General features: G+C 40.9%; 1 protein-coding gene across 2 annotated transcripts in view; it reads left to right on the top strand.

The window, feature by feature from the left end:
* LOC124043703 (probable ATP-dependent RNA helicase ddx6) overlaps nt 1–3,415 on the top strand; it is a 47,808-nt gene extending 44,393 nt beyond the window's left edge. For both annotated transcript variants that reach the window (XM_046362571.1, XM_046362567.1), the window contains exon 14: nt 3,278–3,415. The gene's annotated coding sequence lies outside the window, so the exon portion shown is untranslated. The remainder of the gene's footprint in view (nt 1–3,277) is intronic.
* Nucleotides 3,416–18,433: the final 15,018 nt, after the last annotated feature.

Raw genomic sequence — 18,433 nt, 5'->3', positions numbered from 1 at the left:
GTAGGCCGTCTCGTCGTTGTTGGTAATCAAGCCTACCACTGTTGTGCCGTCCGCAAACTTGTTGATTGAGTTGGAGGCGTGCGTGGCCACGCAGTCGTGGGTGAACAGGGAGTACAGGAGAGGGCTCAGAACGCACCCTTGTGGGGCCCCCCGTGTTGAGGATCAGCGGGGAGGAGATGTTGTTGCCTACCCTCACCACCTGGGGGCGGCCCGTCAGGAAATCCAGTACCCAGTTGCCCAGGGCGGGGTCGAGAACAGGAACAATGGTGGCCCTCTTGAAGCATGTGGGAACAGCAGACTGGTATAGGGATTGATTGAATATGTCCGTAAACACACCGGCCAGTTGGTCTGCGCATGCCCTGAGGGCGCGGCTGGGGATGCCGTCTGGGCCTGCAGCCTTGCGAGGGTTAACACGTTTAAATGTCTTACTCACCTCGGCTGCAGTGAAGGAGAAGACCGCATGTTTTCGTTGCAGGCCGTGTCAGTGGCACTGTATTGTCCTCAAAGCGGGCAAAAAAAGTTATTTAATCTGCCTGGGAGCAAGACATCCTGGTCCGTGACTGGGCTGGGTTTCTTCTTGTAGTCCGTGATTGACTGTAGACCCTGCCACATGCCTCTTGTGTCTGAGCCGTTGAATTGAGATTCTACTTTGTCTCTGTACTGACGCTTAGCTTGTTTAATAGCCTTGCGGAGGGAATAGCTGCATTGTTTATATTCGGTCATGTTACCAGACACCTTGCCCTGATTAAAAGCAGTGGTTCACGCTTTCAGTTTCACGCAAATGCTGCCATCAATCCACGGTTTCTGGTTAGGGAATGTTTTTATCGTTGCTATGGGAACGACATCTTCAACGCACGTTCTAATGAACTCGCACACCGAATCAGCGTATTCGTCAATATTTTTATCTGACGCAATACGAAACATGTCCCAGTCCACGTGATGGAAGCAGTCTTGGAGTGTGGAGTCAGCTTGGTCGGACCAGCGTTGGACAGACCTCAGCGTGGGAGCCTCTTTTTTAAGTTTCTGTCTGTAGGCAGGGATCAACAAAATGGAGTCGTGGTCAGCTTTTCCGAAAGGGGGGCGGGGCAGGGCCTTATATGCGTCGCGGAAGTTAGAGTAACAATGATCCAAGGTTTTACCACTCCTGGTTGCGCAATCGATATGCTGATAAAATTTAGGGAGTCTTGTTTTCAGATTAGCTTTGTTAAAATCCCCAGCTACAATGAATGCAGCCTCCGGATAAATGGTTTCCAGTTTGCAAAGAGTTAAATAGAGTTTGTTCAGAGCCATCGATGTGTCTGCTTGGGGGGGGGGGGGTATATACGGCTGTAATTATAATCGAAGAGAATTCTCTTGGTAGATAATGCGGTCTACATTTGATTGTGAGGAATTCTAAATCGGGTGAACAGAAGGATTTGAGTTCCTGTATGTTTCTTTCATCACACCATGTCTCGTTAGTCATGAGGCATACGCCCCCGCCACTCTTCTTACCAGAAAGATGTTTGTTTCTGTCGGCGCGATGCGTGGAGAAACCCGTTGGCTGCACCGCCCCGGATAGCGTCTTCCCAGTGAGCCATGTTTCGGTGAAGCATAGGACGTTACAGTCTCTGATGTCCCTCTGGAATGCTACCCTTGCTCGGATTTCATCAACCTTGTTGTCAAGAGACTGGACATTGGCAAGAAGAATGCTAGGTAGTGGTGCGCGATGTGCCCGTGTCCTGAGTCTGACCAGAAGACCGCTACGTTTCCCTCTTTTACGAAGTCGTTTTTTGGGGGGGTCGCTGCATGCGATCCATTCCGTTGACCTGTTTGTAAGGCAGAACACAGGATCCGCGTCGCGGAAAACATATTCTTGGTCGTACTGATGGTGAGTTGACGCTGATCTTATATTCAGTAGTTCTTCTCGACTGTATGTAATGAAACCTAAGATGAGCTGGGGTACTAATGTAAGAAATAACACGTAAAAAACAAAAAACTGCATAGTTTCCTAGGAACGCGAAGCGAGGCGGCCATCTCTGTCGGCGCCGGAAGTAATGTAGGAACTGAAAATGGAGTCCTAAGTCAATGGATACTGTAATGGAATTGAATAGAAATCTACAAAACAAAACAAAAAACTACAATTTTTCTCAGGTTTTCGCCTGCTAAATCAGTTCTGTTATACTCACAGACACTATTTTAACAATTTTGCAAACTTTTGTGTTTTTTATCAAAATCTACTAGTTATATGCATATCATATCTTCTGGGCCCGAGTAGCAGGCCGTTTAATTTCATCATGCTTTTCATCCAAAATTCAGAATGCTGCCCCCTACCCTAGAGAGGTTAAATAAATGCCTTTCAATTAGATTCCTTTTTCTTTCCCCCTTTGTGCGCTGGACTGAAGTAGTTGGCAGGGACACATGGCCCCATTCAAACATTTAAACTGGTCTTTCTCCCAAGATACGGTGCCTTCGGAAAGTATTCAGACCCCTTGACTTTTTCCACATTGTTATGTTAAAGCCTCATTCTGAAATGGATTAAATAAAAAAATTTCTTGAATCCACACAGTACTCCATAATGTTTGCACATACAGAATTATATTTGAAATTGAGCTCAGGTGCTTCCTGTTTCCATTGAGCATCCTTGAGATGTTTCTACAACTTGGAGTCCACCTGTGGTAAATTCAATTGATTGGACATGATTTGGAAAGGCACACACCTGTCTATATAAGGTCCCACAGTTGACAGTGCATTTCAGGGCAAAAACCAAGCCATGAGGTTGAAGGAATTGTCCGTAGGGCTCCGAGACAGGATTGTCAAAGAATTCTGCAGCATTGGCTGTCCCCTGTGGCCTCCATCATTCTTAAATGAAAGATGTGTGCAACCACCAAGACTCTTCCTAGAGCTGGCTGCCCGGCCAAACTAAGCAATCGGAGGAGAAGGGCCTTGGTCAGGGATGTGACCAAGAACCTGACAGAGCTCCAGAGTTCCTCTGTGGAGATGGTTGCCCTTCTGGAAGGTTCTCCCATCTTTGCCACACTCCACCAATCAGGTCTTTATGGTAGAGTAGCCAGACAGAAGCCACTATCAGTAAAATGCACATGACTGCACACTTGGAATTTGTCAAAAGGCACCTAAAGGACTCTTGACAATGAGAAACAAGATTCTCTGGTTTGATGAAACCAAGATTGAACTCTTTGGCCTGAAATGCCAAGTGTTTCGTCTGAAGGAAACATTGGCACCATCCCCAGGGTAAAGCATGGTGGTGGTGCCAGCATTGTGCTGTGTGGATGTTTTTCAGCGGCAGGAACTGGGGGACTCGTCAGGCTCGAGGGAAAGACCACGCAGGAGTGGCTTCGGAACGAGTCTCAATGTACTTGAGTGGCCCAGCAAGAGCCCGGACTTGAACCCGATCGAAGATCTCTGGAGAGACCTGAAAGTAGCTGTGCAGTGACGCTCCCCATCCAACCTGACCATGCTTGAGAGGATCGGCAGAGAAGAATGGGAGAAACTCCCCAAAATACAGGTGTGCCAAGCTTGAAGCGTCATACCCAATAAGAATCGGCTGTAATTGCTGCCAAAGGTGTTAAACAAAGTACTGTGTAAATGCTCTGAATACTTATTTTAATGTGATCTTTCAGTTTATTTTTAATACATTTGCAAAAATGTCAACCTGTTTTTGTTTTGTCGTTTTTACGGGTAGTGTGTGTGTGTGTGTACAGTTTAAGTCGGAAGTTTACATACACTTAGGTTGGAGTCATTAAAACTATTATTTCAACCACTCCACACATTTCTTGTTAACAAACTATAATTTTGGCAAGTCGGTTAGGACATATAATTTGTGCATGACACAATTTTTCCAACAACTGTTTACAGACAGATTATTTCACTTAGAATTCACTGTCTCACAATTCCAGTGGGTCAGAAGTTTACATACATTAAGTTGACAGTGCCTTTAGACAGCTTGGAAAATTCCAGAAAATTATTGCATGGCTTTAGAAGCTTCTGATAGGCTAATTAACGCCATTTGGAGGTGTACCTGTGGATGTATTTCAACGCCTATCTTAAAACTCAGTGCCTCTTTTTTTGACATGGGAAAAAGAAATCAGCCAAGACCTCAGAAAGAATTTGTGGACCTCCACAAGTGTGGTTCATCCTTGGCAGCAATTTTCAAATGCTTGAAGGTACCACGTTCATCTGTACAAACAGTAGTACGCAAGTATAAACACCATGGGACCATGCAGCCATCATACTGCTCAGGAAGGAGACGTGTTCTGTCTCCTAGAAATGTACGTACTTTGGTGCGAAAAGTGCAAATCAATCCCAGAACAGCAGCAAAGGACCTTGTGAAGATACAGGTGGAAACGGGTACAAAAGTATCTATATCCACAGTAAAACAAGTCCTATATCGAACTAACCTGAAAGGCCGCTCAGCAAGGAAGAAGCCACTGCTCCAGAACCGCCATAAAAAAGCCAGACTACGGTTTGCAACTGCACATGGGGACAAAGATCATACTTTTTGGAGAAATGTCTTCTGGTCTGATGAAACAAAAATAGATCTGTTTCTAGGGAAGGCTTGCAAGCCAAAGAAAAACATCCAGCACAGGGGTGGCAGCATCATGTTGTGGGGGTGCTTTGCTGCAGGAGGGAGTGGTTCAATTCACAAAATAGATGGCAACATGATTAGGGAAAATTATGTGGATATATTGAAGCAAAATCTCAAGACATCAGTCAGGAAGTTTGGTCGCAAATGGGTCTTCCAAATGGACAATTTTCCCAAGCATACTTCCAAAGGCGTCAAAATGGCTTTAAGGAGAACAAAGTCAAGGTATTGGAGTGGCCATCACAAAGCCCTGACCTCAATCCTGTAGAAAATGTGTATGTTAACTTTTGACCCACTGAGAATAAATAAAAGCTGAAAAAAATCATTCTCTACTATTTATTCTGACATTTCACATTCTTAAAGTGGTGATCCTAACTGACCTAAGACAGGGAATTTTTACTAGGATTAAAATGCCAGGAATTGTGAAAAACTGAGTTTAAATATATTTGGCTAAGGTGTATGTAAACTTCTGACTTCAACTGTATGTATGCATGCATGCATGTATGGGGGGATTTAATCAATTTTAGAATTGGGCTGCAACATAAGATGTGGATAAAGTCAAAGGGTATGTATACTTTCTGAATTCACTGTAGATTCTTGTAATGGCTCACTAACACCAGCCATCCATTCCCGCTTACATTCACATGCCTTTTGCCACTCAAGTGCCTTGATTACGCTCCCATATGCACTCATTTCATCGGTCTTTCTCTCACACCACAAACAGAATACAAGCACAATTTAAGCTGAATCAAAACGATGCTTTATTCAGAGATAATTATGCAAGTAGAAAGTTTGGTGTGCACTCCTAGGGAATCTTGTTCCTGTTCGAGATGTTGTTCAATAACCAAGGCTCAAACTCTGACTGACATCATCTAGAATGTGAGTACTTTTAATATAAACATCGCAATAAAAAAGGGCAGCTTTTACTTAGATACAATGTGATTGTTTTCCTGTCACAGTAATCAATTGTGTGGAGAAAATAAGATAGAAATCCGACGTAAAACCGCATAGGTAACTAGACTAGGCCCATTGTAAAAACTGTGGATGTAAAAACTGTGGCCTACAATTAGGTTGCTATAGCACAGCACAAGAATTTACCTCTATATATATATATATATATATATATATATATATATATATATATATATATATATATATATATATATATATATATATATATATATATATATATATATATATAAATAAACAATCTCAGACCAGTACAGGAGCAGTCCATGAAAAAGAAAGTTACAGTAGTGTCCAATTACTGAGCTTGTGCTGCATTTTACTAGTAAAAACAATTCTGGGCTTTCATACTTTGGGGGTGCATGATCTGGCCTCATTATGTTGTTATTATGACGCTAGGTACAAATGGCAGTCTATTCCCTATAAAGTGCACTTCTTTTGACCAGGGCCCATAAAGTAGTGAACTATATGGAATAGGCACATGTCTGCAGCTATGGAAAGAACTGGTGGAATTTACCATCAGATCAGTCGTATGCGTCCAATTTCTGAAATATGCACAGGGTATTGTTGGCGATTACGATTAGTTTTTTTTTAATGACCTTTTATTTAAGCAAGGAGTCATGCTGAAACCATGGTCTCTTTCCTAGATGAGCCCTGCATGCACACATCAGTAAACACTACATATCTAATATATACTGAACAAAAATACAAACGCAACAATTTCAAAGATTTTTCTGCATTAGTTCATATAAGGAAATTGGTCAATTGATATACATTTATTAGGCCCTAATCTATGTCTACAGAAAACGTATGCGTTGGTCACAGATACCTTAAAAAATGTAGAGGCATGGATCAGAAAACCAGTCTGTTGTGCTGCATGAGGCAAATGGTGGTCCCATCTCCTTTTCATAGTGGATCAGGCTGTTGATTGTGGCCTGTGGAATGTTATCCCACTCCTCTTCAATGGCTGTGTGAAGTTGCTGGATATTGGCAGGAACTGGAACACGCTGTCATACACATTGATCCAGAGCATCCCAAACATGTTAAATGGGTGTCTGGTGAGTATGCAGTCCATGGAAGAACTGGGACATTTTCAGCTTCAAAGAATTGTGTACAGATTTTTGTGACATGGGGCTGTGCATTATAATGCTGAAACATGAGTTGGCGGCGGTGGATGAGTGGCACGACAAATGGGCCTCGGGATCTAGTAACGTTATCTCTGTATTCATATTGCTATTGATAAAATGCAATTGTGTTCGTTGTCTGTAGCTTATGCATGCGCATACCATAACCCCACCACCATGGGGCACGCTGTTCACAACGTTGTCATCAGCATACTGCTCGCTCACACGACGCCATACACGTGGTCTGCGGTTGTGAGGGCGGTTGAACGTACTGGCAAATTCCCTAAAACTACATTTGAGGCAAATTATGGTAGTGAAATTAACATTGAATTCTCTGTTGGACATTCCTGCAGTCAGCATGCCAATTGCGCGCTCCCTCAACTTGACAGCTGTGGTGTTGTGACACATCTGCACATTTTAGTGGCCTTTTGTCCCCACCACAAGGTGTGTAATGATCATGCTATTTAATCAGCTTCTTGATATGTCACACCCGTCAGGTGGTTAGATTATTTTGTCAAAGGAGAAATCCTCACTAACGGATGTAAACAGATTTGTGTATAAAAAAAGAGATAAGCTTTTTGTGCGTATGGAACATTTCTGGGATCTTTATTTCAGCTCATGAAACATGGGACCAACACTTAACATGTTGCATTTCATATTTTCAGTATACATATCAATTACACTATACTTGAAAAGCAAACACAAAATAATACGAAAATAAATATCAAATAAAACAAACTCGATCTTCTGCCTGAATTTCCCTAGAGGCAATATTGCAGTTTACTTTGTGCAAAACAACATGGTTTAACATATTTTTAAGACCTGCTTTTTCTTTCTCAATGCAAGGGTCCCTTAAGTCATCTTTTTTGTTTTTTAGGTAGACGTTTCATGTTGGTAAGACTGGCCTAGTTTTGTGGGTATGTCTTTAGGGTAAGAGTCTAATTAGAATCAATATCCTAAGTGTGTTTCTTTTTCATCTCCATAATGGCAATTTTAAAGTTGAAATGTATTAATTGTTGGTATTTACTGTGCAGCCCAATGGTGCATGCCAAGCCCAAAATGTATTTTGACTAAAAACGAGGTAACAAACCATGCTTTTATTTTAAAATCTGCAGAGCTCTTGAGTGTGCGGTTCCTCACTCTGGCTCTGATACATATGAGCTGAGAACTTGGCAGACCTCTCATTTGTTATCTCTGCTATTCATTAGGACCCTTGTGTTTTTTTATTTTATTACATTTCAGACAGTTTTGTTATTGTGCAAGGCTGAGGGACTAATCTCATGTGGCGTGGGTTTGCTCACATCAGAATTATATATGAAAGCGAATTGAAGCATCTTCAAACTGGCAGCTGTGATATTTTCGATGCGGATAAAAACAGATGCATTATTTTTTTTGCTTTTAAATTATTTTTGGAAATGTTTGCTGAGTAGGGAGGGGGCAGTGCTTTGGGGCACTAGGTTTGTGTGGGTTTGCGAGCCACATTGTCTTCAATATGAGGCGCTGAGGCATCTTGAATATTTTCTTTACTCTGGTACTTAAAGTGGAACTGAGATTTTCAGCAACATGAAACCTTATTAATCTGTTTATTACACCCCCAGGAAGAATATTTAATATTTTCTGACGATCGAGCACTTAGATATGGACATTTTCATTAATTCATAGAACGTTTAATAAGGCATTTGTCAAAATTCTATAGCAGTTTAGAGTGGGAAAGCGGCCAAGCGTTGGCTAGCCGTTCAGTGAAAAAGAAATACCTGCTTGTCAACTTTTCATTGCGTACTGCCAGTAGACTTAAATGGTTCTTCACCAACATCTTCAGTGTTTTAACCAAATCATGTCTCATTTGCTTTACAGACAAATCTTATGTTTTTGAGAAAGTAAATAAGTTTCATACTAACATATGAATAATTTAGGTAAAAAGTTGGATATTAAATGAGTGATGTCACACAGTCTAATTTTACAATATACAATGTGTCCCACAATTGTTTTTTAAATAAATATAGAAATACACAATCGTGGACAAAAGTTGAATAACACAAATATACATTTTTGTCTGCTGCCTCCGTTTCTATGATGGCAATTTGCATATACTCCAGAATGTTATGAAGAGTGATCAAATGAATTGCAATTAATTGCTAAGTCCCTGTTTGCCATGCAAATGACCTGAATCCCCAAAAGACATTTCCGCTGTATTTCAGCCTGCCACAAAAGGACCAGCTGACATGTCAAAAAGCCAACAACTGAAAGCAAAATGTATAGAACTGTAAACAAAAATAAGACATCAAAAGCAAAACCCATACACTTGTAAGCAAATCATTTTAAAGCGCAAGCAAAACTCTGACAAAATATTTGAATTCCCTGTCGATCAACATTCGGCGGTGTTGGTAACTGGTTCGCCATACACCTGCGCCGAACGTTGTGCAACAGGTAATTCATATGTTTACTTAAGTAGTTAGTTTGTCATTAAATGTATTAGATATACATGCTTCTAATAGCTGTACGGTATTGACCCGTGACTGACAATTTTGAAGTATGTTAGCAAAAATCCTAAAACGAGGTGACGTCAGACTTAAGTATGCAATAGAAAAAAAGCGGCAAGAGCGTAGGCAAAATCTATTCAATAGGATTGGTGGCTTAGAAAGTTTTTAACCAAAAATGATTTTTGCATTTGTTTTCAAATATTTTTTAAATAATTTGTTAGTTTTGTTCTCGCTTTAAAATTATTTTGGGTTTTTGCTTTTGATGTCATTTTGTTTACAATTCTATACATTTTGCTTTCAATTGTTGGGTTTTTGATTTCAACATCCATTATTTCACCCCGTCCTCGAATATATAATATTTACGTTCTAAACTTTATTTTACATGTTCACAATTGGTTTTATTTTGAATTCAATACATATGGTGTGACATTGTCCCCATAGTGGCATGCCTGTACACCTTCCCTCCACTGTGAACTGTAAACGGGACAAACGAAAGCAGCGAAATGTAAGTTGAATTAACCGACGTGAGCCCACGAGGCTGTAATTTCATAAAGTAGACTCAACCGTTGACTGATTTTATACTCTCGTGTGTCCTATTCGGCTGGCGGGCCTTGTGTTTGGAACGTGCGCTAGCTAGGGTACTAGGGTAGCCTAGTGGTTAGAGCATTGGACTAGTAACCGGAAGGTTGCAAGTTCAAATCCCCGAGCTGACAAGGTACAAATCTGTCGTTCTGCCCCTGAACCCACTCTTCCTAGGCTGTCATTGAAAATAAGAATTTGTTCTTAACTGACTTGCCTAGTTAACTAAAAGGTAAATTACTGACTTGTGATCATTGCCCCTGTAAGTTTTATTGTATTCTCATTCTTAGTTACAGTCGTCAGTTTTTGTTCAAAATATTGAGTCATTGAAACTGAAACGGTGCATCCTGAGTGGGTTGTGGCAGCCAGCAATGTACCAGGCCAGCTGTGACAACCTAATAGGAATCTTTTTTTTATTGGGGAATTATATTAATCATGCATGGAACTGCATTCATCTATTCTTTCAACAACCAATAATGCCTTATTGTAAGTCATGGAATTAAGTCAAATAGTACCTCTTATAAAGTTGTTTTTGAAGCATAAACAGGGATTTTGTTTTATTTTGACTTGATTTATATGAATGTTTGTTTCATGTCTGCAAAGTAGTTAAAACGCTGTCAGTTCCACTTTAAGAACTCCAGCACGACAGTGGACCAACCAATAGGGTTTGCAACAGATCTGAAACTCAACACATTTGTAATTTCTCCCAAATTACAAAGAAAGTATAATATTTTGATCATGTTTTTTTTTACTGGAGAGTGCTACCCCAGCTCAGTCATACTGGTTAGCTAGGTCAATCTTTTTATGAGGTGGTTGGTATCATTTTGAGGAAATTGGTTTGTAAAATTATTCATAGATCACACAAGTCGTTTACAAAAACAGTATGAATTTGCTTCATTGGTAGAGTTTAAATATATCCTTTTTTTATACTGACTTACAGGATTTATATTGAACCTAAACCAAAAAAATAACAATTTAATGTTTTTGTGTGCTTTGCGTGAGTGACTGTCAGTAAGGGTTTTATATGTGCGTGTGTGTTGTAGAGAGAAGGATGGTGTGTGAGAGATGAGGTTGGTTGGTGTGTTTGAGAATAAGTTGGTGTCCTGTCACGTTTGTTTGTTGGTGTGGATGTGATTGCCTGTGTGTCTGAATATGAATGACTGTGCTGTAAGATTGTTTGGGTGGGTGTACAATTGGCTGAATGTGAATGTCTGTATGCAACTGTGTTTCTGTCTGCTTGTTTGTCAGTGATTGTGAGAGTGACATACAAGGTCTTTAATACCCTTATTTCTGTTTTCCTGACCTGTTTTCTGACAGAATAGGTCAACACTCGCCTATATAGTGTAAACCCCAAACTTGCCCAAGGCAGAGTTTGCTTCAGATTCCCCTAACCTAATGTTCTTTCCAATCAATTGGCACAAAGGGGGCTAGAAAATGGGCAATGTTAGGTGTTGAGACCGAGTATTTGGTCTGTCAGTGGGTAAATGTCTTTGTATGTCACTGTCTAGTCCTGTGTATGCTCTTGACCATTGAGTCAAGTTGTGACCGTGTGAATGAGTACAAATGGGGGAGGGAGGGTTCAATTGTTTAAATTCAAGATGTTTGGAAAGGGTAATCATGTTCATACTCTTTAAGAACACGAGTAAGAACTAGCCAATAAGACCTATGGCGGGAAAGGGTTTTTGGGTACAATGCAATTAAGGCAACAAATGATGGTATTGCAGCATTGGTTTTGGAGAAAATAAACAAACTAGTAAAGAATTCTGAAACCACAATATCTCTGATCCCCAAATTGCAATACAGCTAATTGACAGTGACGCCTCATGTATCTCCAGTTGCACCAATTCTGAATTGGATGTATAGCTGTGTTGTGCTTTTCTAATGCAGAGTCATGTTACATGCCGAGACTGCATTCAATAAAATGTGAGACTTGATTTGTATTCTCATCCTGGAACCTGGATAGGAACGACTGGTCCTGAAATTCTAATTTGCTTGCTAAAATTCACACCCTTAAATGAACCATTTTTAACTGCAAAATTACTTGTTTGGTAAAAATGTTCACAACACATTGAATGACGAGTAAAACATTTTCTGTAGACATTTTCAGGGGGGAGAAGCCATTTTGGAATTCAGTTGTCCTGTTTTTTTTGTACTTGTATGTGGGAATGTACACCTTGGTGGCTATAACTTTTTCTTTCTCATTTGTTCTTTTCAAACCTGTTCAGCCCCAGGAGTGAGAATTGCAGAATCAGTTTTAACACTGACACTTTGACCAGGTAGTTTTCTGATGTCTTACAAATCAGACGAGTAGTCAGCCACGATATTGGAACATGTACGGTTGATCTCCTGATGATAAAGTCGATGGGTAAAGTGGCATCATTGATTCACCTACAATACCCCCCCCCCCAGTCTCCCTAGAATCATAAGCAATACAAGAAGTGTATTTTAAATGTTTATACTTCTATCACTCTGTCCTAAACTGTAGTTTAATGACATTGGAATTAATGCAGGGGGGTTATAAAACATAATAAAAATTCATTTGAATTCAAACTGTGTTTTTCATTGTTGCTGTCTTGAAGGCTTGTGTACATACTTGTGTACATACCAGGCTGTGTGTTTGGATTTGACAGCTGTGTGTGAAAATACCACAATCACATTTTGTCACATGCCTCATAAACAACAGGTGTAGACTAATAGTGAAAGGCTAGAAAAAATACTTTAGTCTGTCTGCACTTTCAGCTGTGTAGGATTACATTTTTACATTTAGCAGATGTTCTTAACCAGAGCAACAAATACATTTAGTGTAAGTGAAAGGTAAAGCTTCTATAGATATTGACAGGATTGTGTCAACACAGCACATATTACACAACACTTATGTTTGTTAGTGGTTGAGAATTTCTGCAAGTTAAAAGTCCACTCATCAGAGAACTGTACCAGATGGTAGGGCTGGGCGGTATTCTGTATTGCACTATATGCTGGTAATGCTGCACTGAACGGTTTGAGTTTTTACTTTACTTTTTATAACCGTCTTTCATTGTTTTGCTAAATGTGATATGGAACTCCGCCACGTATAATGTCAGTTTTTATAGTTCACTCCATTTGCTACTTGAGTCGTCTCTCCCTCTCCTGCTGCTGCATGCCACTAACCACACCAAGCCCCCTGTCACACAAGGAGAGAGCAGTTCTTCAAACAGAAGTTCACTCTGCATGGTCAGATTGATGCAACAACGCTGGTGACATGCCGCTTTGCACAAGCATTCTATACACTTAGTTTGTGTATCTACTGTCCGCAAACTACTCTCTGCTAGCTTGTCTTTTGTTAGCAAGTTGTTGCTAAAATAATTTTGTTTAGAGGCTAATCAGCTGGCTAGCTAGCTTGCTAAATGTACTAAGAGTCTGAGCAAATGTAGCTAGCTAGCTAATACTGCCTGTTTGTGCAACGGTATCATATCAGAGTGGAATAGGGTCCAGTTGCAACATATCTCAGAGCAGTCTGTCATGTGAACATTTTCCCAGCGTGAAATAGCTACCCACTTTGGTGTGATGATTTCCACCTTTTAATCACACCATTCATATGGTGAATGTGGTGCCCCACGTGTAGTACGCGTTACCTTTTTGAATAGTGATTTCGAACTAGAAGGCCAAAGTTCAACTGCCATTACTAGGCTTCCATTTGCAGTCTTGGCTACATGGAGTAAGATTATCTAGATTCACGTACAGATAAATATTTTGTTTTCGCTAGGTTTTTGTTCTTCGGTGGGGTTTTAATGGTGGACTACAACCCAAAGAGGTGTGTTTCTGCCACCTACTGGATGTGGTTATTCTAAGTGAATACACCCTAAATCAAGCTTATCCAACTGGCCGAATTTGGCCGGTGGGTGGTTTTATTTGGCCCCGCAAGTTTTCTCTGCAAAATAAATAAATAAGAAATGTAAGTTTATCTTCCAGATGCCTAACAGTAGACCGATTCAGACCAAATACACGGCCGGACAGTAGGTTGTACATACTTTGAATATGTTAAAATGTAAATGTGTGACTTGTGTAATAACTTTTCAGTTTTTTGTACTGCATGTAATATATTGTGTTTGTATGCTGACGTTTGCAAATTAATTTCCATGTAAATTGACCAAGTACCATGTCAATTTTAAAAAGTACCATGTAAAATTGATTACATTAATTTGTTTCCTCATCAATCTACACACAATACCCCATAATGACAAGCGAAAAGTTTTTATTTCTTGAAAATAAAAAAATGTATTTACATAAATATTCAGACCCGTTGCCATGAGTCTCGAATTTGAGTTCGGGTGCATCCTGTTTCCGTTGATCATCCTTGGTGAAGACTATCTGTGTCCTGAAAGGCACTACAGTATATAAGGTTCTGCAAAAAAACCAAGCCATGAGGTTGAAGGAATTGTTCGTAGAGCGCCGAGACAGGATTGTGTCGAGGCAGAGATCTGTGGAAGGGTACCAAAACAATTCTGCAGCATTGAAGGTTCCTAATAACGTTGTGGAAGAAGACTCTTCCTAGTGCTGGCCGCCAAGCTAAACAGCAATCGGGAGAACGGCCTTGGTCAAGGAGGTGACCAGGAATCCGATGGTCACTCTGACAGAGCTCCAAAGTTCCTCTATGGAGATGGGAGAACCTTCCAGAAAGACAACCATATCTGCAGCCAGAGTCGGGCGGCCCTATACGCTCACTGCGCAAGTTGCGTAGGGCCCCGCCAATTGCGCAAGGCCTCTGCCTCCCCCTTTGACCCCCGCTTTGACATAATGTTTACAACTTTGATGAGAGGATGAAGCGGAACTATCCTTCTGGTCACGAAAAGAAAAGGGGGAAAAAACACAATGAGAGTGAATTGCAGGACAGCAACATAAGTGCCATGAGATTTTCAATGACCACAGGAAAAGGCGGGCCGAACAGGCCTCCATTAACATTGATGGGGCTGTAGTGGAGCGGGTCAAAAGTTTCAAGTTCTTTGGTGTCAACATCACCAACGAACGATCATGGTCCAAACACACTAAGACAGTCGTGAAGAGGGCACGACAACAACTGTTCCCCCTCAGGAGACACAAAAGATTTGTCATGGGTCCCCAGATCCTCAAAAACTTCCACAGCGGCACCATCGACAGCATCCTCACCGGTTGCATCACCGCCTGGTATGGCACGGCACTACAGAGAATGGTGTGGTGTGCCCAATGAATCACCGGGGGCAAACTCCCTGACCTCCAGGACAGCTACAGCACCCGATGTCACAGTAAGGCCAGAAATCTAATCAAGGACATCAACCACCCGAGCCACGGCCTGTTCGCCCCGCTATCAACCAGAAGGCGAGGTCAGCAAAGGTGCATCAAAGCAGGGACCGAGAAGCTGTTTTTCAGTCTCTATCTCAAGACCAATCGGACTGTTAAATAGCAATCACTAGCCGGGTTCCAACCGGTTACGCAACCATGCCCCTTAGAGGCTGCTGCCCTATATTCATAGACATGGAATCACTGGCCAATTTAATAATGTTTACATACAGCTTTACTCATCTCATATGTATATACTGTATTTTATTTGACTGTATTTTATTCAATGACACTCCGACATTGCTCAGTCTAATATTTATATATTTTTTAATTCCATTATTTTACTTTTAGATTTGTATGTATTGTTAGATACTACTGCACTGTTGGAGCTAGGAACACAAGCATTTCGCTACACCCACGATAACATCTGCTAAATATCTATTCAATGTTATCATGATTTGTTATAAGACATATTATACTTTAGTAGTCCACATGACTTGGTGATGTAAAAGTTTAAATTACATTATCTTCCATATTCCTAGAAATACCTTTAAAAATTGATATTCCTTCAAAAATATTGCCTACAGTTACCGTGTAAGGCACTGCAGGGTTCGGTGACCAGGGTCATCTGGGACTGCCTCCTGGGGGACATTAGGCATGTGAAGACTATCTGCATCCTTGGTCACTTAATGAGGATAGACACGAGGACCAGCAGTGGCTCTGAACCTCGCCACCGTGTGTCAGAAGTGAGGTCTGCTTGCTCTGCAGGATGTTTCAAGGATGGAGGCAATCTGTGTGCGAGAGATCTTCACCTCCTACTTCTTTGAAGAGGGTGCTGTTCCCTGGCAACACCATAGTCTACACTATGCACAACCTAAGGCTCTTTTAAGAGCCATCCACATTGCAATAAGAGCTTTCTTCCATTCCTTCTGGAAATAATTCAGTATTTTTCCACATTTTGTTACGTTACTGCCTTAAATAGATTAAGTTATTTGTTTTCCTAATCAATCTACACACAATACCCGATAATGACAAAGCGAAAACTGTTTTTTATAAACATTTGCAAATGTATAAAAATAAATACAAGAAAGATAACTTATTTACATAAGTATTTAGACCCTTTGCTATGATGCTCAAAATTGAGCTCAGGAGCATCCTGTTTCCATTGATCATCCTTTAGATGTTTCTACAACTTGACTGGAGTCCACCTGTGGTTAATTTAAATTGATTGGACATGATTTGGAAAGGCAAACTCCTGTCTATATAAGGTTCCACAGTTGACAGTGCATGTCAGAGCAAAAACCAAGCCATGAGGTCGAAGGAATGGTCTGTAGAGCTCCGAGACAGGATTGTGTCGAGGAACAGATCTGTGGAAGGGTACCAAAAATGTCTGCTGCATTGATGGTCCCCAAGAACACAGTGGCCTCCATCATTCTTAAATGGTGATTACTCCATAGTTCCTCTGTGGAGATGGGAGAACCTTCCAGAAGGACAACCATCTCTGCAGCACTCCACCAATCAGGCCTTTATGGTAGAGTGGCAAGATTGGAAGCCACTCCTCAGTAAAAGGCACATGACAGCCCGCTTGGAGTTGGCCAAAAAGCACCTAAAGGACTCTAAGGACACTTCTCTGCATTAAACATTTTATAGACCGATGCTGGATGTAGATATTTCTGTATTTAATTTTCAATACATTTGCTAACATTTCAAAAACATGTTTTCACTATGGGGTATTATTGTGTGTAGATGGGTGAGAAGAAAATATATTTAATCCATTTTGAATTCAGGCTGTAACACAACAAAATGTGGATTTAATTTGTATTATTTAACTAGGCAAGTCAGTTAAGAACAAATTCTTATTTACAATGATGGCATACCAAAAGGAAAAAGGCCTCTTGCATGGACAGGGGCTGGAATTAAAAATAAATTAAATTAAAATATAGGACAAAACACACATCACCACAAGAGAGACAACACAACACCACATAAAGAGAGACCTAAGACAACAACACAGCATGGCAGCAGCACATGACAACACAGCATGGTAGCAACACAACATGACAACAACATGGTAGCAGCACATGGCAGCAGCTCAACATGGTACACACATTATTGGGCACAGACAACAGCACAAAGGGCAGGAAGGTAGAGACAACAATACATCACACAAAGCAGCCACAGCTGTCAGTAAGAGTGTCCATGATTGAGTCTTTGAATGAAGAGATTGAGATAAAACTGTCCAGTTTGAGTGTTTGTTGCAACTCGTTCCAGATGCTAGCTGCAGCGAACTGAAAAGACGAGAGACCCAGGGATGTGTGTGCTTTGGGGACCTTTAACAGAATATGACTGGCAAAACGGGTGTTGTATGTTGAGGATGAGGGCTGTAGTAGATATCTCAGATAGGGGGGAGAGAGGCCTAAGAGGGTTTTATAAATAAGCATCGACCAGTGGGTCTTGCGACAGGTATACAGAGATGACCAGTTTACAGAAGACCGTAGAGTGCAGTGACATGTCCTATAAAGAGCATTGGTGGCAAATCTGATGGCAGAATGGTTGATGTAAATTGAGAAGAGCGTGGGAATAATGGTAGTGGTAATAACACTGCAATAACTTCTCACTCACTGTTCATTACTCCAATGAATTCCTATCCATGTGCTAGTGTCTGAAACACTGACAATGACTTCAAAGGTCAAAAGTATTCCAGGTTATAGACAGGATCAAGAAACATTGACCAATATAAACCATGACAGCATAAGACTTGCTGGCCAAAGGCCGCTAAACAACATTTACATATCAGTGTGATCTGAGCGTTCTGATTGATATCAGGCATGCTCTCTGCATTCTTGTCATTAAACATAAACCTTTGGAATAGTACATTGATAGGACACTTTCCAATTGGCTGAACACTATGAATACTGACAATTGGCTTTCTTTACTCGTCTCCTTGCCTCGATCTGAAAAGATAGGGTCGGTTAAACCGGTGACCAAGAGATTTGGTTTCACCTTTTAAGTCTCGTATTAGGGGCTTTTTTTCCTAATATGCAACCTTTTAAGTCGCATATTAGGGGCTTTAGTGGATGCTTTTACTGGACCGTATTAAGCTGTGAATCACCTGTATGTATCATGTCTGTTCTTTTGAGGGTGCTTGATAGCGTTTGACAGTGATAACAGCTTGATGGTGCGACGTGGAACAAAATTATAATCCAGCAATAAAAATGACAACGCACTGGGAACTTCGGACACAGGTTGGCCATTCACCGTGCTTTTATGGGATCACTTCAGAGCAATCAAAGTTGTATAAATACTCAGTGAGCGTCTGTCAGTGTTGACTTACCGTAACATCACCACAGAGGATCTCGAAGGTCAGTTATTTACTTAATGTATCTTATTTTTTAATCACCCGATCATTGTTG

Source organism: Oncorhynchus gorbuscha, linkage group LG09 (genome assembly GCF_021184085.1).
Source record: "Oncorhynchus gorbuscha isolate QuinsamMale2020 ecotype Even-year linkage group LG09, OgorEven_v1.0, whole genome shotgun sequence".
Taxonomy (NCBI): Eukaryota; Metazoa; Chordata; class Actinopteri; order Salmoniformes; family Salmonidae; genus Oncorhynchus; species Oncorhynchus gorbuscha.
This window is presented reverse-complemented; position numbering and strand designations above follow the sequence as displayed.